We start from the raw sequence: 21,439 nt of genomic DNA, 5'->3' as shown, positions 1-21,439 counted from the left end.
AGGTAACACATGCGCAGAAGCTGGCGACGAGGCTACTTCTGTAGCTGCGCTACCAATCGCTTTTTAGGACAGCTGTCCAGGCATCGGAGCTATAATGAATTGCTCCACTGATAAGTATCCCTCGCGGTGAGGTAGATACTTAGGGCTCTATTTATTAACATTATTTTGACTAAAATAAAGTGAAAAAGGGTGTTTTCACACCCTTTTCACATTATTTTAGTATCACCTATAGTTATTACAGGACAATTGGAGTAGAATTCGTAAAATTCCACTCCAACCCTAAGGGCTCTATTTACTACAATCCGCATATTGAATGCGGATTGTAGTGTGATATTACCGAGTGAATTCGCATTGCGAATTCAGGTAATATCACAGGGATTTACTATAAATCCCTTGCAGGGACAGAGCTTGCGATAAAGCTCTGTCCCTGCGGATCCCATCCGCACTCTAGTCGCGGTATTTTCGGAAAAAATACTGCGACTAAGAGCACGCGCATGCGCCGACCGACCACCGCTACTACCCCCCACCGACGCTAAGCCCCACCCCCGGCGCTAAGCCCCGCCCCCCGCGATCGCGGACCCCTGCGACCCCCCCTCCCTTCATTACATTAAATGGGAAAAAATGTCGGGGAAAGCCCTGTGATAATAACGCCACCTGGAGGTGGCGTTATCCAGGGTCTCCCCCGGTTACTGGACTCCTGCTCCGCTCTAACGGGGAGAGCAGAGGCGGGAGCCGGTACCAGTAATCAGCTGTGTGATCTAAACAGACTGCAAGCTGATTACTGTTAAAAAAAGAAAAAAAATAGTAAAAAAAAAATTACTTACCTGACTCCAGGGACCGGTGATCGGGCCTCCGGTGATGTCTCCCCTCCAGTCAGCTGGTCTCCCATAGTGCACTGCTGCCCGGTCATCAGGTGATCGGGTCCCAGTGCAGTATGAGAGATCACCTGACCGGAGGAATGGAGAACATCACCGGAGGCCCGGAGCATGCAGGTAAGTGTAATTAAGGGAGAGGGGGGTTGCAGGGGGTCCGCGATCACGGGGAGCGGGGCTTCGTGCTGGGGAGCCGGGGCTTAGCGCTGTGGGGGGGTAGCAGCGGCGACCGGTCGGCGCATGCGCGGGCACTTAATCACGGTATTTTTTGCAAAAATACCGTGACTAGTGTGCGGATGGGATTCGCAGGGACAGAGCTTTCTCGCAAGCTCTGTCCCTGCAAGGGATTTGTAGTAAATCCCTGTGATATTGCCTCAATTCGCAATGCGAATTCAGTTGTTAATATCACACTACAATCTGCATTCAATATGCGGATTGTAGTAAATAGAGGGCCTAATTCAGACCCGCTCGCGAGCGCTCGCAAGCGGGTCGATGGTGCCCTAATGCGCATGCGCACGACGGAGGGAGCTCCATCGCGCGCATGCGCGAGACCCGTATAGCGACAGCCAAGCTGTCGCTATGGGTCTCGCACCAAAGGGGGCGTGCTGTCGATGGTGAGGACAGCACGCCCCCTTTGGTGGGCGCGCCGGGGGCGTTGCTGCCCAGACGGAGGCGTTCCCATGGGAACGCCTACTGTCTGGGGCCGACCCCACTGACATCACTAGTGATGTCAGTGGGAGTGCTTTTGGCTCTGATAGAGTCAAAAGCACTCCTGGGCTTGCGGCAGCGAGACCCTACCGCAGGGTCTCGTCGCAAGCCCAATGGTCGCGATGGTCTTGACCATCGCGACCATCTTTTTGGCCGCTTGCATAAGCTGTGGGTGGTCACCCACAGCTATGCGAGCGGCCAGGAGGCCGCTCCAATTTTAGGTAGGAGGGCCCTGATTCAGAGCGAGCGCTCTGGTCAGAGCGTCCAGCTCTGAATCAGGCCCAGAGCCCTTAGTCATCGAGCACCATACAGCCCCCAATGATGAATAGGCTCTTCAGTCACAAGTGGAGCTGCGCCCAAGATGCGTATGACTCAGCAATTTTACCGTAGTTGCATACGCTGGGTTCCGGAGCATGTTCCATGTGAAAACTCGCAAGATATGCTCCACAAAGTGTGTAAATGGTGTTACTTTCTAAGTATAAACTGATCCATGATCTCCTTCAGACCGACAAGCACATTTAAGTTTTAAGTTGTCGGAGGGAAAACCGGCTTTGCCACCAACTGCTATACCTGAAATGACTCTCCTAGTGCAGGGCCTCCACCCCTCAGAGCTCACTGACATATCTTGTCTTGCAATACGAAATCTTGTTTTTCCAAGTCCTTCGATAGCTGGACACACACCAGTGGCGTATCTCTATACAGGATGTGAGGTGGGGCACATCAGGGGTGTATCTAGGGATCCGAGCACCCCTGGCAAGGTAATGGACTGACGGCCCCTTCCCCCATAATTTCAGGAAGTGCCCCCAGTAGTAGTCCCCTATATGCAGTGCTCCCAGCAGTAGTACCCTCTATGCAGTGCCCCCAGTAGTAGTCCATCATATGCAGTGCCCCCAGTAGTAGTCCCCTATATGCAGTGCCGCCAGTAGTAGTCTCCTATATGCAGTGCCCCAGTAGGTGTCCATCCTATGCATTGCCCCTAGTAGTAGTCCCCTCTATGCAGTGCCCCCAGTAGTAGTCCCCTATATGCAGTGCCCCCAGCAGTAGTCCATAATATGCAGTGCCCCCAGTAGTAGCCCCCCTTATGCATTGCTCCCAATAGCAGTCCCCCCTATACAGTGCCCCCTATAGCGGCCCCCCCAATACAATGCCCCCAGTAGCAGCCGCCACCCCCATAACATGACCCCAGTACAGCCTCCCTCTATACAGTGCCCCCAGTAGCAGCCCCCCCTATACAGTGCCCCCTAGTAGTCACACTTCCCCCCCTGTGCTGTGCCAGAAAAAAAAACACACACACAGAAAGAAAAAAAAAATAACAACTTACCTGATCCCCGCTCCTGCCGACGTCTGCCAGTGTCTACTCTTCTGGGCCTGCTCTCACTCTGCACTATGGGATGGGAAAGACGTCATGACATCTCTCCCATTACCCACTGCAGGGGGAGCCGGAAGGCGGAGCTTATGAGTGAGATCCAGACGGCTACCTCTGTGGACGCAGCAGCCAATGACAGCCTGCCTGACTTTCATTGGCTGGCTGCTATAAGAAACACACCGCCGCTGCTGGCAGCTACATGTGTTTGTTACTGTGTAGGGCAGACCGCTCTCACTGCGGTCTGCCCTACACTTGTGGGGCCCGAGGGACTAGCGGGGCTAGTTCAAGCCCCTGGGGTAGTCCACCCATTGGCTGCTGGTGGCAGTGCCGGACGGCGCCCCCCCTTTGGCCGGTGCCCCTGGCGAGTGCCATCCTGGCCAATGTGTAGATACGCCCCTGGGGGCACATGGGCCCCACCTCACATCCTGCACCCATGTATTTTACTTACCTCTCCGGAGTCCCGCTGCTCAAATCACAAGGTGGCGCTGCACAAATAACAAGGAAAATGACGTGGACATTTTTTCACGAGATTTGCACATGTGCAGTAGAAAGTTCACAGGTTCCCGGATACCTGAGCATGTGCAGCAGACTCTAGCACAGTGCCAGTCTCCTGGGAGGGGTCTTACACGGATACGGCACAAGGGCCTCTCTTAAGCCACCCTTGACACACAGACATTTTAGTCTTCTGCAGGGTGTTTCTACAGCAGAAAAGAGCTGCAGTCAGTGCAAACTCCGATACCTGCACACACCGATTCTCATAATCTGCAGCCACTTCAGTTTTTCAACAACTGTGCTCAGACAGATTATAGGGCCTGATTCAGAGCCGGACGCTCTAAAAGAGCTCTCGCTCTGAATCAGGGCGTTTTTTTTTTGTGTGCAACCTCCTGGCCGTTCGCATAGCTGTGGATGACCACCCACAGCTATTGCGAGCAGCCAGGTGATGGTCGCGATGGTCGCGACCATCGGGGCTTGCGACGAGATCCTTGCGGTAGGGTCTCATCCCGCAAGCCCCAGTGAGCTTCTGGCTCTTAATAGAGCTGGAAGCTCACCACTGACATCACTTGTGATGTCAGTGGGGCCGCCCCCAAATGGCAGGCGTTCCGTCGGGAACGCCTCTGTTTGGCCAGCCATGCCCCCCCCCGCCCGCCCGCCTCCAAAATGGGGGAGCTGTCGATCAACATCGACAGCCGCCCCTTTTTGGTGCAAGACCCGGAGCGACGGAGTGCCTGTCGCTAGCCGGGTCTTGCGCATGCGCACGTCGGAGCCGGCTCCGGCGTGCGCATGTGGTGTGGCCAAACATCGACCCGCTGAATCAGGCCCATAGTCCTCTGCAGACTATTTCTTCCTCCAGGAATGATAAAACCGTATGATACAATCGCCACTTGGGCCATCGTGTACACACTGTTGTTCTTTATTATCAGTAATTTTTTTGGTGACGATAGTAGTGTGCTACATATTTTTACTGACAGTATGTCTACTGTGCAGATATCTTTTGTTGGAATATATGTGTACAGGTGGCGGTGGTATGGCAGAGCATATGTACACACCTGTGGATGCCCTGAGACAACGAACAGCCCAGTACTTTTTATTTATTAGCATTGTGAATGTACAGCCAAACTCACAGTTATGCATACACAGACTGGTTGCATGGATCAGGGCTTGTGCAGAGTGGAGCAAACAGGTCACCAGCTGGTGACTGCATATGGACTAGGTAGTGGTGCAGGATGCAATCTGTGATGCAGACTGAAGAAGGTGAATCTAGAAGACATCTGTCTCCTACTGTGCGCTCTAACACAGTGACAAGATGGCGCTGCGCATGCGCAGAACTACATACGCTGGCCATTTTGGTAAGGGATACAAGTCTCCCTGGAGGAACCAATAAGGAGCAAATGCAGTAGCGCTCTCCAGCTTCAACCTCTTTAAGCAGCGCCGTAACAAGGCTCCGTAGTGCCCTGTGCTGGTCCCATCCTGTAAGTACATTGTCGCGCAAAGGGGATGGGACCGCCAGTTCTGGGAATTGCAGCACTGCTCGGAGCGTCCTGAGGATATTCCAAGTGGATCTACAGACAGCAGAGTGCATGCCCGGTGCGTCCAAAGAACTCCCAGGGCGGCACTGCTGCAGCAATACGTCCTTGCTAACCAGAAGCAATCGCCGTACAGTACGCCGGGGTGTATTTATAATGAGGGCAGGGAATGCAGTGCAGATGGGTCCAGGGAGGGCTCACAGCGCACACCCTGCACCCATACTTTTTAGTACTTACCTCTCCGCAGTGCCCCCAGTGGTGCCCAATATATAATGCCCCCTGTAGCCCCTTATGCAGTTCCCCCAGTAGTGCCCAAGATATAGTGCCCCCAGTAGTGCCCCATATACAGTACCCCCAGTAGTGCCCAAGATATAGTGCCCCAATATACAGTACCCCCAGTAGTGCCCTTTATGCAGTGCCCTCAATAGTGCCCAATATATAGTGTCCCTTATACAGTGCCCCCAGAGTGCCCCTTATGCAGTGCTCCCAGTAGTGTCCAATATATAGTGCCCCAGTAGTGTCCAATATATAGTGCCCCTTATATAGTGCCCACAGTATTACCCAATATACAGTGCCCCCAGCAGTAGTGCCTTTTACACATAAGACACACACACAAAACATAATTTACTTACCAGAATCCCCGCTCCTGCGCCAGCCGTCGCTATCCTCTGCTCCTGTCCCGCTCGGCACTGTGGGAGAGACATCATGACGTCTCTCCCTTCACCCAGTGCGGGATCCGGAAGGCGGAGCTCATGAGTGACCTCCAGCCCAGCTCCGTCCCAGGGTGCAGCAGCCAATAAGAGTCTGTCTGACTCTTATTGGCTGCAGTACTCAAACAAACACACTGCCGCCGCCAGCGTGTTTGTTTTAATGTGTAGTGCCACGAACCACTCGTGCCCTGGACTGTGGCCAATGGCCGGTGGCGCCCAGGGCACGTGCCCTGCTCGGACCCCCCCACACGTTATGCCACTGATCACCAATCCCTATGCTAGATCGAATTCATACAAAACTCAGAATAATATGTGGACATAGGGAGTATAGTATATGTCTACTTACAGGGGGAGATGTATCAAACCTTCTAAATAAGACAAGTGGAGAAGTTATCCATAGCAACTAATCTGCTTTCAGCTATTATTTTATAGACTGTACTTTATAAATGATACAGAACCAAGGCCAGATTCAGGAGGGGGCACAATCGAAGCTCTCTGCTGCAGCAGCCACCAGGCACTAGAGCCCAGCAACTGTCCAAGGAGGCGCGACCTCCGACATGTGCATGCGCGGCACGCCGCCATGTCTGCCTCTCCGTCACAAGAAGGAACGGAGGAGTGGGGACAGTCCCCCCTGTCTTAACTGCATTTAAAACTGCCCTGATAAGAACTGATTGGCTACTATGGGCAACGTCTCCACGTGTCCTCTGTAGGAGGTTCAGTACATCACCACCACTTAGAAATGATACATTGGAATTAGGACGTGTAATTGAGACATCCTTATTAGCAGCTGTCCTGTGGTGACGGGCAGGTGGTTAATAATGTTCCTGAGCTACACATGGTGATAAAAGGTTTACAACAGGCTGCTGAGCTCTGCAAATCGTGTGATTATTGATAGTGAGGAATCGTGTGTTTAGGATGGTCTCCAGTGTGTGATCATGGTGAGAATACACAACAGGGCTTTTTTGGGGGGGAGGGAGGCAGTGTGTATGTGTGGGGGGGGGGGCAATTTGTGCCTCAGGCACCTCGTTACCACTTTATAATGAGGTTAGATTGTATTTTCCAAGGAGAAGATAACAAAACATCTCCTAGAACTGCACACAGATAACACACAACACTTAGTAGGTTTGGTGCAGTTGTGATAAGCTTAAGTTGGACACAATACATATAACTCCCCCTCATGCTGAGCTCTATTAAGGTGTATATTGCCAAAGGCAAAGCTGTCTGTATGTTCATGTGTACTCAGTAAACAGGTGCTTCCCACCTGAAAGTGATCTGCATTGGAATGTATTCAATAATCATTGATACCAGGATGATTTCCATGAACAACTGATTGCAAGATGAATCATCTGCTACACATATTATAGGCATTAGGTCATTGTCATGTTTTTTCAGTTTACTTTAGCACATAGATTGCATCTATTATCTATGTAAATAGTCATTATCAATGTTTCAATGTGTTATATTGTACATTTCTGCATTCGGAGTGAGTTATTCCCATTACCCCCTTCAACTGGGCTTCTTTTGGGGCACAATGGAGGAATGTACATCTTAAGAAGTCATTGACTTGAGCTGTAAATACTTTGATTTTCCATGTACAGTGCCAGAACATGAGCTGCTAGGTCATTCCTCTTGCACTGTCTATTTAAAGGTTCATCATTTATGGGTTTAGTGTCTGTCATGATCCATGACGTACTGTAGCTGTGCAAACTACAAATACAATAAAAAATTATATTTTGAGGATATTCTTGTTATTTAATTAAAGGCTGAAATACAAGTCAATCCACTGTGGAATGTATGTCAGCAACTCCCCACAAGGTAATTGCTCCTCTAGAGCAAAAGCTGCATACACACACAACGATTTTGTAAAGGAACGATTTTAGTAAACGATTTTCGTCAATTTCTTCAAGGGAAAAATGAACGAAAATCGTTTATTAAAATCGTTCATTTACTAAATGTAATGAACGATTTTTTTGAACTACAAACGACTTTTTGCATATGAAAGTGAACGATTTTTTCAACGATTAAACGATATCGTTAATGATAATTGTTCAAAAAAATCGTTGTGTGTGTATGCACCTTAAGGCTGGGTACATGCCTGAACGATATCGGACCGATTTGCCTAAATCGGAACAACAAATCGGGAATATCGTACAGTGTGTATGCCCAATTTGCGTGCTCCCGCGGTCGCATGCAATATCATGCGATTGGCCGTGCTGCACAGTCAATCACACGATATCGCATGTGAGGCTGTACATATTAATGAAGGACGAAACAGTGATTGTTCTGTTGTTCATTAAATCTTTTAAGTGTGTACCGGCAATCATGTGATGTCCAAGGTGAAGGCAAATCGCCCTGGACATCGGCACGATTGCTGGACGTTTAGGTGTGTACCCAGGTCTGCCAAGAGCCATGTGGGGCCCTGGTAATAGGGGGCGTGGCCTAATAGGGGAGGCATGGCCACGCCCCCTTGCCTAGATTAAAAAAAAAAGATTTTCAGCGGCGCTGCGCGCTGGGGAGGGGGGGCGCTCTGAGCCCCCTCAGCCCGGTGCAAAGCCAGGGGGAGCGCGATGAGTGTGATCGGTTCCCCGCACAGGCATAGGAGACTGCTGTGGCTGCTGCTCAGCAGCCACAAGCAGTCTCCAAATGCAGCTCAGCACACGCCATGTGCTGGGCTGCTGTGAGGGGGGGGGCGGCGCCGGACCCGGGCCCCTGCCGGGCCCCTCAGGAAGCCCGGGCCCGGGTAATCTGTACCCGCTCCCCCCCCCCTCTCGGCGCCCCTGTGTGTACCCAGTCTAAGTGTTTTCCCTGGTAACTCCCACTCAGAGAAGGGTGGGGTGGGTTAAAGGTTGAGGCAATGGCAGGGCCATTGAGGAAGCCACGGGGCCTGGGTACTGAAGGGGGCGTGACCAAATCGGGTATGCATAGCCACGCCCCCTCCAGGAAAAAAATATGGGAGCATCGCGGCCGTGTTGCAAGCATAGAAGCATAATCGTTCACATTGGAAGCCAAACTCTGATAGTGACTAGGGCTGGTGCAAGTTTCAGTGGTGCGACCAATGGTGGTGACTAAAGACGTTCCTTGTGGGCTTCCCAGTCCTTGCACATGTAGACATAATAAGAAAATCTTACAAATATTTTGACTCCTATAAACAATAAATTAATATGTGCCTTTAATATAATTAATATTGTTGCTTTATTAATAAAGTGAAACAATAATTTTGCCCCCTGATAATAATAAGAAAATTAGTAGGTCTCAGTTCAATTTGGAGCGAGTTTGCGAAAGCAAGCTTGTTTCATGGAACTCGCAGACACCGCACAAATGTGCGCACCCGAGAAATGCAAGATCCAATTAGAAAAGCTAATTTGTGGTAGTCGCAGCGTCAAGGTTGCGCGACTTTTCTACAAAATGCGGCTTGGAAGAAGTGTACCAGCCTGGACCCCACAGAAGTGACAACTTTGATAACGTGACTATATAGAAGGCTGTTAGTGGCCATGAGTAAGGTACCGAGGTTCTTAAAAGGTGTCAAATGCCGACTTTTATACTTTTTATTTTCAAAAATGAATGCGAGCAAGGGCCGTATTCAATTCGTTTTGCATACGCGATAAAGTTTCACCTGCCGGACTTTTCACCTACATCGTGTATTTTAGCCACGGAAACTTATCATGCGCGTACCCGCGATTCGCCCTATTCAATTCCAAAAGATGTGAAAACAGAAACAAGCGAAGTCAGAACAGGCGGAAAGTGGTGTCAGAATGGGGGAAATCAGCCTGAACCCCCCGAAAAGATGCAGAAACATTGGGGATCAATGTGGTAGTGCTCGATTAGCCCCAATAAAACTGTTTGGGGTACTTAAGTTGGTACAATTGCCTTTAATTAGCGTCTTTGAACAAGTGGTGAAGAATGGCATAAAGCAATATTTTGGGGGAGAAAATAAGTAATCCTGCTATATTTGGGGTACTTGAAAATGGGTGCAAGCATATTTAAAAGTCGCTAAAGTGAAGTTCTAAAAAACTTAAAAAACACACCTTAAGCAAACACCTGTCCCATATTTGCAGATTCCCAAAAAGTCTATTTCGTTACTTTTTATGTTTGTATCTCCACTTTGTACTTTTTCACCTCCAAATTCAAACTACTTTTTAGGGGTGTTCCTTACTTTTTTAAGTGATTTTTGGACGCAGTTATCCTTTGGGGGCCTGTTCGAAGGGTTCTGAGTGGTTTCTCCACATTTGCACCCCTAAATAAAAAATGTTGCACTTCTTTTCTCCTGCTATTCAGAGGCGAATCTTTTTCGCCTATCACATTGCATTGCGTTTCCGCATACAGGAAAAGCGGATGGAATTGAACACGGAGATAAGTTTCCGCCTGACGAAAAGTCACAATCGGCGATACTTTTTCGCGGATCTCTGCCTTTCGCTTCTAATTGAATACCGGCCCAAGTGTTTTTAAGCAAATTAAAGTTTTTCCAGCATTTTGGGGTCCAGAAACATGCCTATTTTTCAGTGTTTTTATATGTTTGTAAAAAGTCAGAATAAACACTTTTACCTCTCATCTGCAAGTTCAAAACCCCCTCTATCATCAAGACAGCACCTCCATGTACATGTCCCACATCATTTACACCTCCACATACCTGTCCCACCTAATTTACACCTCCACATACCTATCCCACATCATTTACACATCCACATACCTGTCCCATATCATTTACACCTCCACATACCTGTCCCACATCATTTACATATCCACATACCTGTCCCACATCATTTACACCTCCACATACCTATCCCACATCATTTACACCTCCACATACCTGTCCCACATCGTTTACACCTCCACATACCTGTCCCACATCATTTACACCTCCACATACCTGTCCCACATTATTTATACCTCCACATACCTGTCCCACATCATTTACACATCCACATACCTGTCCCACATCATTTACACCTCCACATACCTGTCCCACATCATTTACACCTCCACATACCTGTCCCACATCGTTTACATATCCACATACCTGTCCCATATAATTTACATCTCCACATACCTATCCCACATCATTTACACCTCCACATACCTATCCCACATCATTTACACCTCCACATACCTGTCCCACATCATTACACCTCCACATACCTGTCCCACATTATTTATACCTCTACGTACCTGTCCCACATCATTTATACCTCCACGTACCTGTCCCACATCATTTACACCTCCACGTACCCAGTGGCAGATACATGGGGGGCGATTAGGGCGATCGCCCCCCGTACACATAGCCCCGATTCCCGGAAGCCCCACCTACATTACTAGGTGAGCAGTCAGTGGCAGTGTGTGCAGCCGCGGGCTGCAGCGTGCGGCCGTCCACGGCAAATCCATCCACAGCATCGTTTCGGTGAGTGACAGTAAAACTGTCTAACTCACACTCTCCTGGGCAGGGCTGGCTGGGCGACTTGGCGGGCAGACTGAGAGACTGAATAAAAGTCTCTTCCGCGGCTGGCCCTCTTGTTCTGCTTTGTGCACGTGCAAGGACAGATTCCAGACATTTGCAGTCAGCTAGCGAGGACGCTGGAATCCGTCGAGGCAGGCGCCATCAGGAGCAGAGGAGCAGACTGGGCTGGCTGGTGGTGGTATGGTGCCTGGTCAGTCAGAATTGCTTTGGCCTGCCGCTGCCTGTCACTTTTAGCGCTGCCTGTGAGTAGTGGAGCATATCATTAGAGGTGGGAATGGAAAGGGGGAGTCTGGTGCACATGATGTTAGGCTGTTGGCTGATTGTGTGGCTCATTATTATTGGGGGGGTCTGGTGCACATGTGGGGCTGGGGAGAGCCTGCTCTGTGGGGCTTATTATTATTATTATTGGTGGGGGCCCAGTGAGGGTCTGATGCACATGGGCTTATTATTATTGGTGGGGTCCCAGGGAGGGTCTGATGCACATGTGGGGCTGGGGAGAGCCTGCTCTGTGGGGCTTATTATTATTGGGGGGGCCAGTGAGGCTCTGATGTAGATGTGGAGCTTAGGGGAGCCTGCTCTGTGTGTTGGGGAGCAGGAGAGATCTGGTGGAAATTGCAGTAGACATTGACTAAGTGGCTGCTTTGCGAACAATGGAAACGATAACTGGAGATTTTTGATGTAAAAGGTAGGCTCAGTTTTATTTATGATCTATTTCCTATTAATGAATATTCATATTCAGTTTATTTTATTTTTTCAGTGTTTGTTGAAAATGGGAGTTGCAGAACTGTAAGTGGGAGGAGTAATAGAGACCGCCCCCCATAAAAGTAAAGTCTAGATCCGCCACTGCACGTACCTGTCCCACATCATTTACACCTCCACATACCTGTCCCACATCACTTACACCTCCACATACCTGTCCCACATCACTTACACCTCCACATACCTGTCCCACATCACTTACACCTCCACATACCTGTCCCACATCACTTACACCTCCACATACCTGTCTCACATCATTTACACCTCCACATACCTGTCTCACATCATTTACACCTCCACATACCTGTCCCACATCATATACACCTCCATATACCTGTCCCATATCATTTACACCCCCACATACCTGTCCCACATCATTTACACCTCCACATACCTGTCCCACATCACTTACACCTCCACATACCTGTCTCAGATCATTTACACCTCCACATACCTGTCCCACATCATTTACACCTCCACATACCTGTGCTTACATCATTTACACCTCCACATACCTGTCCCACATCATTATACCTCCACATACCTGTCCCACATCATTTACACCTCCACATACCTGTCCCACATAATTTACACCTCCACATACCTGTCCTTACATCATTTACACCTCCACATACCTGTCCTTACATCATTTACACCTCCACATACCTGTCCCACATCATTATACCTCCACATACCTGTCCCACATCATTTACACCTCCACATACCTGTCCCACATCATTTACACCTCCACATACCTGTCTCACATCATTTACACCTCCACATACCTGTCCCACATTATTTACACCTCCACATACCTGTCTTACATTATTTACACCTTTATATATCCGACATAATTTACACCTCCACATACCTGCCTCACATCATTTACACCTCCACATACCTGTCCCACATTATTTACACCTCCACATACCTGTCTTACATTATTTACACCTTTATATATCCGACATAATTTACACCTCCACATACCTGCCTTACATCATTTACACCTCCACATACCTGTCCCACATCATTATACCTCCACATACCTGTCCCACATCATTTACACCTCCACATACCTGTCCCACATCATTTACACCTCCTCATACCTGTCCCACATCATTTACATCTCCACATACCTGTCCCACATCATTTACACCTCCACATACCTGTCCCACATTATTTATACCTCCACGTACCTGTCCCATATCATTTACACCTCCACATCATTTAGGGCCTGTTTCAGACATGGGCACAAACCCAATGTTTTTGCAGTTGAGGGATTATCGGTGGTCTGCACATCTGTATGAGACGCACTGCCTCAAGTTACATCACAGTGGGTGGTCGCAGCAAGGAGTTGGCTGCAGTGTGATTGACAATCAGGGAGTATTTGTGGGAGATAATGGGGGAATGGCGGCTAAAACTCAGGCAAGTCCCAATCACTTTGATGGCGTTCCCGTATTCAGTAACAAAGGCTCCCGCATCTAGGTTTCAGTGGCCAGATCAGCCGATTATCGAAGTTCTGAGTGACCCCTTAATGTTATTTTCCTCCTTTGTCAATACATAATGAATGCCCTGATTGGCCAAATATTTCAAACAGCTGCTTTATGAGCTGTCTCGCCTGTCACAACCGCCTCATTTTTTAGGTGGTTGTGGCCATTTGATAAATTGGGTAATTTCTATCTTTTACACTGAAAAAAATTGGACGGTAATATGTAGACGTGGAGTTTATACGATGGCGGTTTTGCCTTCAGTGAATCGGTGGTTTACTGTAATGCTGGGAAAAGCACCAGAAGAATGTCAGTTTTGTAAGCGCACTGCTTAGTAAATTTTGGCCAATATATGGATTTTCCTGTTCCTTGTCATGGCAATACATATACCCATATAGGGCCTGATTCTGAGTAGGACGCAATGCTGATATTCACGTAAGTTGGCAATTTTCTGGTGCGTGTGCCAAAATCCAGAAAAGTCGCACAGTGCATGCGTTCTATGGTGTGTGTGCCACACTGACTCTGGAATGTATTGAGGGTTCCTGGGAGGTTACTGGGGGGTGGCTATTCCATCTGATTGGTGTGTTATGGGAGGGAGGCGAGCGTGGTGCAGAGGTGGTTGCGAAGTCAGGCGCTTAATCGAGTACATTGGAGGACACACTCTGGCAGAGATTCCCAAGTCACAGACCTGATTAAAGGACCTATGCTATTGCAGTTGCTACCATGGTAGCAGCTGCGATAGCACTATTATGATAATGCAGCAGGAGGCATTACTGCTCTGAGCTGCGTCCATTGATGAGAATCAGATCATCTGCATGGTCCTCTGCCAGCTGAGTGACCATGGGGTCACTCAAGCCAGCGAACGCAGTTGCTCAAAAGAGGCCAGGAAATCTCCATCAGCCGACAGAGATCCTGGCCTCTCCCCCCCACCACCCCCCTCCCTCCCAATGGCGGTGACATGTCTCCATTTGGGGAAACGGAGACGGTGGCAACCCCTACCAGCCCAGAAATGGCAGCAGGCTGCCAATCACTGACAATCTGCTGCTGCTCTGCGAGCGATCACGCAGGACCCGTACTGCACATGCACACTATGGGTCTTGTGCCTTTGCAGAACGGAACAATCCGAGACGTGCACTAACTATCGGGATAGCACACATCTCTGAATTAGCCCCTATATTCCCTACCACATGTGCATATATATACCACTAGGGTTATAGGGCCTGATTCAGAGCCGGACCCTCTTTAAGAGCGCTCGCTCTCTGAATCAGGGCTGCATTTTTTTATTTTTTTTTGAGCCGGCCTCCAGGCCGTTTGCTAAGCTATGGGTGACCACCCACAGCTTTTGCGAGCACCCAGGTGATGGTCACGACCATCGTGACCATCGGGCTTGCGACGAGACCCTTGTGGTAGGGTCTCATGCATCGCAAGCCCCAGTGAGCTTCCGGCTCTAATAGAGCAGGAAGCTCACTACTGAGGCCGCCCCCAAACGGCAGGCGTTCCTTTGTTAACGCCTCCATTTGGCCAGCCACTGTCAATCAAAATCGACAGCCACCCCACTTTGGTGCGAGACCCGTAGTGACGGAGCGCCCGTCGCTGGCCGGGTCTCCTGCATGCGCATGCCGGAGCCGGCTTCGGCGTGCGCATGCGCAGTGGGGGACCATCGACCCGCTTGCGAGCGCGTCTGAATCAGGCCCATAGTTTTTTTCTCAGAAGCCGTTTAACCTACCAGTATATTTTTGGATTGTGGGAGAAAACCGGAGCACCCGGAGGAAATTTATGCAAACACAGGCAGACATAATTGCACCTTTGTTTTCTTATGTCCTTTGTAAAAATGTACAAAGTAAAAATAATTAGCAACATTTCATCACACTATTTCCTGTTTAAAAGCTTATTTTGCATATTTGTCCCTGTCCTGTAAGTGGGGGATCTCTGTGTCCCCCAACACAGCTCTGGCCATAGCTCACTAGTCTACGTGGGCACCCTGTGTGTTACAAGATGTAGGCTGGCACAAAGGCAGGTATTTAGCGGACAGCTGGCAGGATGTGTGGTGACATCAGGGTATCATCTCTGTAATACGCCTGAGGACTTGGCACCCTCCATTCCTGGCTAGGCAGCTTTTTCACACCCCATACAAAAAGAGCAACAGGAAGAAGAGGAGTTGAATGCACATAAAACATTTCATATACAAATATCTCCAACATATGCCATGGACTAGGTGTCACGACTGGCTCAGAAAGATCTCCTACTGAGGAGCTGAAAGCTGAGGTCCCGGGTTGTGGAAGGAATCGGAGGCGAGGGGCCTGGATGTATGTCCTCCTCATCCACAACACAAGTATTGGATGTTGGCGAGACCTGACCAAAGGCGCGGAGTCTAACCTGCTGGGAGGTGTTCCCCAGTGACCCCTCCAAGCGGGATATGGGTTTCAGCTGGACCCAGCAAGCAGGTCGCGGCCCTTTGGTAAGGTATCTGATACAGGTGGGAATGGAGGGAGATAACACCGATGAGGCCCAGGAGAGTGTACTTCTGAAAGAAGCACTAGCGAGGATTCTGTACTTGGATATAGTACTGAGGGCCTGATTCAGAGCCGGACGCTCTGACCAGAGCGCTTGCTCTGAATCAGGGCCCTCCTACATGAAAATGGAGCGGCCTCTTTGACGCTCGCATAGCTGTGGGTGACCACCCACAGCTATAGCGAGCGTCCATGATGATGGTCGTGATGGTCAAGACCATCGGCTTGCGACAGAGACCCTGCGGTAGGGTCTCGCTGCCGCAAGCCCTGGAGTGATTGTGGCTCTATCAGAGCCAAAATCATTCCCACTGACATCACTACTGAAGTCAGTGGGGCCGGCCTCAGACGGTAGGCGTTCCCATGGGAACGCCTCCGTTTGGCAGCCACGCCCCCGGCACGCCCACCAAAGGAGGCGTGCTGTCAATCAACATCGACAGCACACCCCCTTGGTGCGAGACCCGGAGTGACGGCTACCCCGTCGCTAGCCGGGTCTCGCGCATGCGTACGACAGAGCTCCATCCGTCGTGCGCATGCGCAGTAGGGCACCATTGACCCACTTGCGAGCGTCCTGCGCTCGCAAGCGGGTCTGAATCAGGCCCTGAGTGTGCAGGAAAGGTATCAGACGCATCTTTGGCATAGGAGAGTGGCACGGTAGTTGTACTCGGATGTTGTACTGAGTACACGGGCAGGGTATCAGACGCACCGCTGGCACAGGAGAATGACACTTTAGTTGTACTTGGATTTTGTACTGCGTACGTGGACAAGGTATCAGATGCACCGCTGGCACAGGAGAGTAACTAGAAATGACTCAAGAGCAGAATAGTAAGGGTTCCTGGAAAGAAGTGACAGCAAGCAAACACTAGTAGAAACAACGTTGTTCCTGATGTCCAGATCCCAGTAGTATACCCCAAGGTAGCAGTCCATTGGAGGGCAGTGTCAGCTGACAACAACCATGCTACCAATGGGCGAAGGGTCAGTCAGGCGATGAAGACTGTCATGGCTGCGCCTATGACGGCAACTTCGGTAAGCAAGTTATGGAGCAGCACATGGATGTCCAAGTGCACCTAAGGCATAATCCTCAGTGCGTCACTCGCCGCCGAACTCGGGGGAAGTCGGCGCTGTGGTGAGTAACGGCCCATACTAGGCCGAAACCTGACACTAGGGTAACGCTCATAGAGTTATTTACTAACAAATTGAAATGGTCCAATAAACCCTTAACATCCAGTTAGCCTAGAGATCCAACTGATCTGTTGCAATAAGACAATGAAAGTTGCAACCTCTACTTGCATAATATGCTGTGGTAGCGTTTCCTCGCTGACACCTCTACTCAGTGATATCCTAAGGTTGGCCATTGGATCTCTCGCATCCCATTGGGTAATGTGGCTTAAGTGGGTAACCAGGAGTCCAGTACATGCGGGTGTAATATAGATGAAGCAGGAAGAGTGTGCACAAACACATACGGTGAGAATAATGGATACCAGGTCATCATCTCAGGTGAATAAATTATGAAACATTTGTTTAGAGGGTAACTATGTACAGTCTCTAGATCAGGCTTGCTGATAATCTGGCTGCCTCTTCCGGGAGGAGGCAGCCAGCTCAGCACAGCGGTGGGGGGGAAGGGGGGTGTGATGTGTTTTCGAGGGTGGGAAGGGGACGTGCGATCGCATCATCGCGGCCCCGCCCCAAAACAGCATTTTGTAGGCGGGGCCACGATTACTCGATTTAGCTCGAATCGCGTCATCAGCTCCCCCGAACCGGCCATTTAAACGGGGTGAGCGGGCGGGTTGCGCTGGCCAGAAGACTTGCCCTCTCTTCCAGGGGTCGGGAGTGACGCCCGATTTTCGGGAGGCTCCCGACCATTTCGAGAGGGTAGGCAAGTATGCTCTAGATCAGGCGTGTCAAACTCAAAGTCATAAACGGGCTGATTATTCAAGGTCTAAGGGGTATATTTACCAAAGGTCGATTTAAAATCGATGAAAATCGATGTTGGGTTTCTGGGGCTTAATCACACATTTACTAACAGACAATTTTTTATTTCGTTTTTTTTAAGTATTAGTAAATGTGTGAATTAGCTTCAGAAACACAACATCGGTGTTAATCGATTTTGATCAATTTTAAACCGATTAAAATCGAATCGACCTTTGGTAAATATACCGCAAGAAGAAAAAAAAAATCTGATATGCAATTTTGAAAGGTTTATTATTAAGAAAACCCAACAATAAAGTTTAAGCAAAGAGATGTGAAGTATCGTGAAGATAAAATTAACTTTAATGTTTTTTATTCCGATATTTGACATCTTTTTGCTGTCATCAATTTTCCAATTTCAGGATAAATCTTATTGGATGTGATCACTTTTAAAACTTAACCAAGATGAAAGTCTGTTAATCTGGACCTAGCAGGAGACTTGTTTCTTTCATTAATGAGAATAATTGCTCACATCGCGCAGGCAAATACTTATAAAAGTCAGGTACACCAACTATTGGAGCATACACACGGTCAGATTTGTCAGACTTGTCAGATTTGTCAGATGAACGATTTGAACGATTGAACGATTTTTGACTGCATTACAATGAATGGAATCGTCCAAGTCTGACTGCAAACACATCAGATGTCAGATATCGTTATCTGACAAACGGGAACGCGCATTGTAAATCGTCCATCGTTCAGGCATGTCAGATATGTCAGATTTTCCTTCAGATATGAACGACTGAACGATTTTTAAATCGTTATCGTTCATATCTGAAGGAAAAATCTGACCGTGTGTATGCACCTTTAGTTGAATTTGAGCTTCAAATTTGAATCGCATTGAATCTCCATTACTTCTATTTGCATTAGGGGTGTGCACCGGCCACTTTTCGTGTTTTGTGTTTTGGTTTTGGATCTGGATCTTTCTTCGTGTTTTGGATCTGGATTGGTTTTGCCAAAACCACTATCCGTGTTTTGGGTTCTGGGTTTTGTGTTTTGGATCTGTATTTTTTTTTAAAAAAGCATAAAAACAGCTAAAATCACAGAATGTGTTGATTTTTCTGCTCCTGTGCTATTATTAACCTCAAAAACCTTAATTTCCACTCATTTCCAGTCTATTGTGAGGTGTGAGGTGTTCAGAATAGTGTTTTTATGACCAAAAGGTTGCACCGAGGTAGCTGGATGACTATGCTAAGCGACACGAGTGGGCGGCACAAACATGTGGCCCATCTAGGAGTGACACTGCAGTGGCAGACAGGATGGCAGTTTGAAAAACTAGGCCGCAAACAGTACATAATGCAAAGAAAAAAAAGAGGTGCAAGATGGAATTGTCCTTGGGCCCTCCCACCCACCCTTATGTTGTATAAACAGGACATGTACACTTTAACAAACCAATCATTTCAGCGCCAGGGTCTGCCACACGACTGTGGCTGAAATGATTGGTTCGTTTGGGCCCCCACAAAACAAGCTGGCAATTAATCTGTCCCTGCACAAACTGGCTCTTCGGAGGCAAGATGTCGTCCTCATCCTCCTCATTCACCGATTCCTCACCCTCTTCAGTGTTGTGTACATCCTCATCCTCACAGAGTATTAATTCGTCCCCGCTGGAATCCACCACCACAGGTCCCTCTGTACGTTCTGGAGGCTGGTCTCCCTGGAAGAGTTGATAATTCATTTTTATGAACATCATCTTCTCCACATTTTGTGGAAGCAACCTCCTACGCCTTTCGCTGACAAGGTTCCCAGCTGCACTAAACACTCTTTCGGAGTACACACTGGAGGGGGGCAACTCAGGTAAAATAGAGCCAGTTTGTATAGGGGTCTCCAAATTGCCTCTTTTTCCTGCCATTACAGGTACGGACTGTCTGACATGCCTACTTGGATGCTGTCACCGATGTAATCCTTTAACAGACAGACGCACGCTTGGCGCTGCTGCTTTGAGGATGCACGTAGAGTGCAGACAATTCACAAACACAGAAGAAAATGTTTTATTTTTGTTGGAGTGCACTTTGGGGGTTACACCACCCTTAGACAGACGCACGCTTGGCGCTGCTGCTTTGAAGAAGCAGGTGTAGCTACAGCCCACACAATTCACAAAGACAGAAAAAAAAGAATTTTTTATTTTTTGTGGAGCGCACTTTGGGGGTTACAGCACCCTTTAATGGACAAGCCAGCCAGCCCTTTACTTATGGGACACAGGCGCACGCTTGACGCTGCTCCTTTGTTGATCCATGTGCAGCCACAGTGCACATAATTCACAAACACAGAAAATATTTTTTTTATTTGGTTTAAGTGCACTTTGGGGGTTACAGCACCCTTTAATGGTCAAGCCAGCTGGCCCTTTACTTATGACACAGGCGCATGCTTGGCGCTACTTTGTTGATGCACGTGCGGCTACTGCGCACACAATTCACAAACACAAAAATATATATATTTTTATTTTTTTTGGAGTGCACTTTGGGGGTTACAGCACCCTTTAATGGACAAGCCAGCCGGCCCTTTACTTATGGGACACAGGCGCACGCTTGGCACTGCTCCTTTATTGATGCACGTGCAGCCACAGTGCACACAATTCACAAACACAGAAAATATTTTTTTTATTTGGTTTAAGTGCACTTTGGGGGTTACAGCACCCTTTAATGGTCAAGCCAGCTGGCCCTTTACTTATGACACAGGCGCACGCTTGGCGCTACTTTGTTGATGCACGTGCGGCTACTGCGCACACAATTCACAAACACAAAAATATATATATTTTTATTTTTTTTGGAGTGCACTTTGGGGGTTACAGCACCCTTTAATGGACAAGCAAGCCGGCCCTTTACTTATGGGACACAGGTGCACGCTTGGCACTGCTCCTTTATTGATGCACGTGCAGCCACAGTGCACACAATTCACAAACACAGAAAAAATATTTATTTTTTTTGCACTTGGGGGGAGCACCCCTGATGGACAGAGCACCCCCTGGACAACACTACAGCACCCCTTTAGGACTGGGACACTGCACAGGACTTTGGAGTGGACACAGCCCCTATGGACAACTGACTGCACAACACAGTCCAGGTAGCCCCTATGGACTTTGGAGGAGTGGACACAGCCCCTATGGACAACAGCAGCACAGCACAACACAGCCAGCCCCTATGGACTTTGGAGGAGTGGACACAGTCAGTATAGACAACAGCAGCACAGCGCAGCACAGCACAAAACTACACTACACTACACTACACAGCCCAGCCAGCCCTAACTCCCACCCTCCCTCTTCACTGTCCACAGCTGAGTGAGAAAATGGCGCCGACGCGGGTACCTTATATAGAATTCAAAACCCGTGAGATCCAGAAGGCGGGATGATGACTTTTTGCCTCGATTTCAGATCCGAGTCAGGCGGTAAAAGTCGAGCCTGACTCGGATAGGCCTTGGATTGGGGGGGTTCGGGGGGGTTCGGATTTCAGAAATCCGAACCTGCTCACCCCTAATTTGCATATGAGTTGGCACTTTTTCTATTTCCAAAAAATACAAAAAAAGAAAAAATTCCACTGTACTGTTTGAAAAGGTATACAGTCCTTAGTCCTCAGTTCCTCTGAAGTTCCGT

Source organism: Taudactylus pleione, unplaced genomic scaffold (assembly GCF_031769625.1).
Source record: "Taudactylus pleione unplaced genomic scaffold, aTauple2 ptg000329l, whole genome shotgun sequence".
Taxonomy (NCBI): Eukaryota; Metazoa; Chordata; class Amphibia; order Anura; family Myobatrachidae; genus Taudactylus; species Taudactylus pleione.
Note: the sequence above shows the minus strand (reverse complement) of the source record.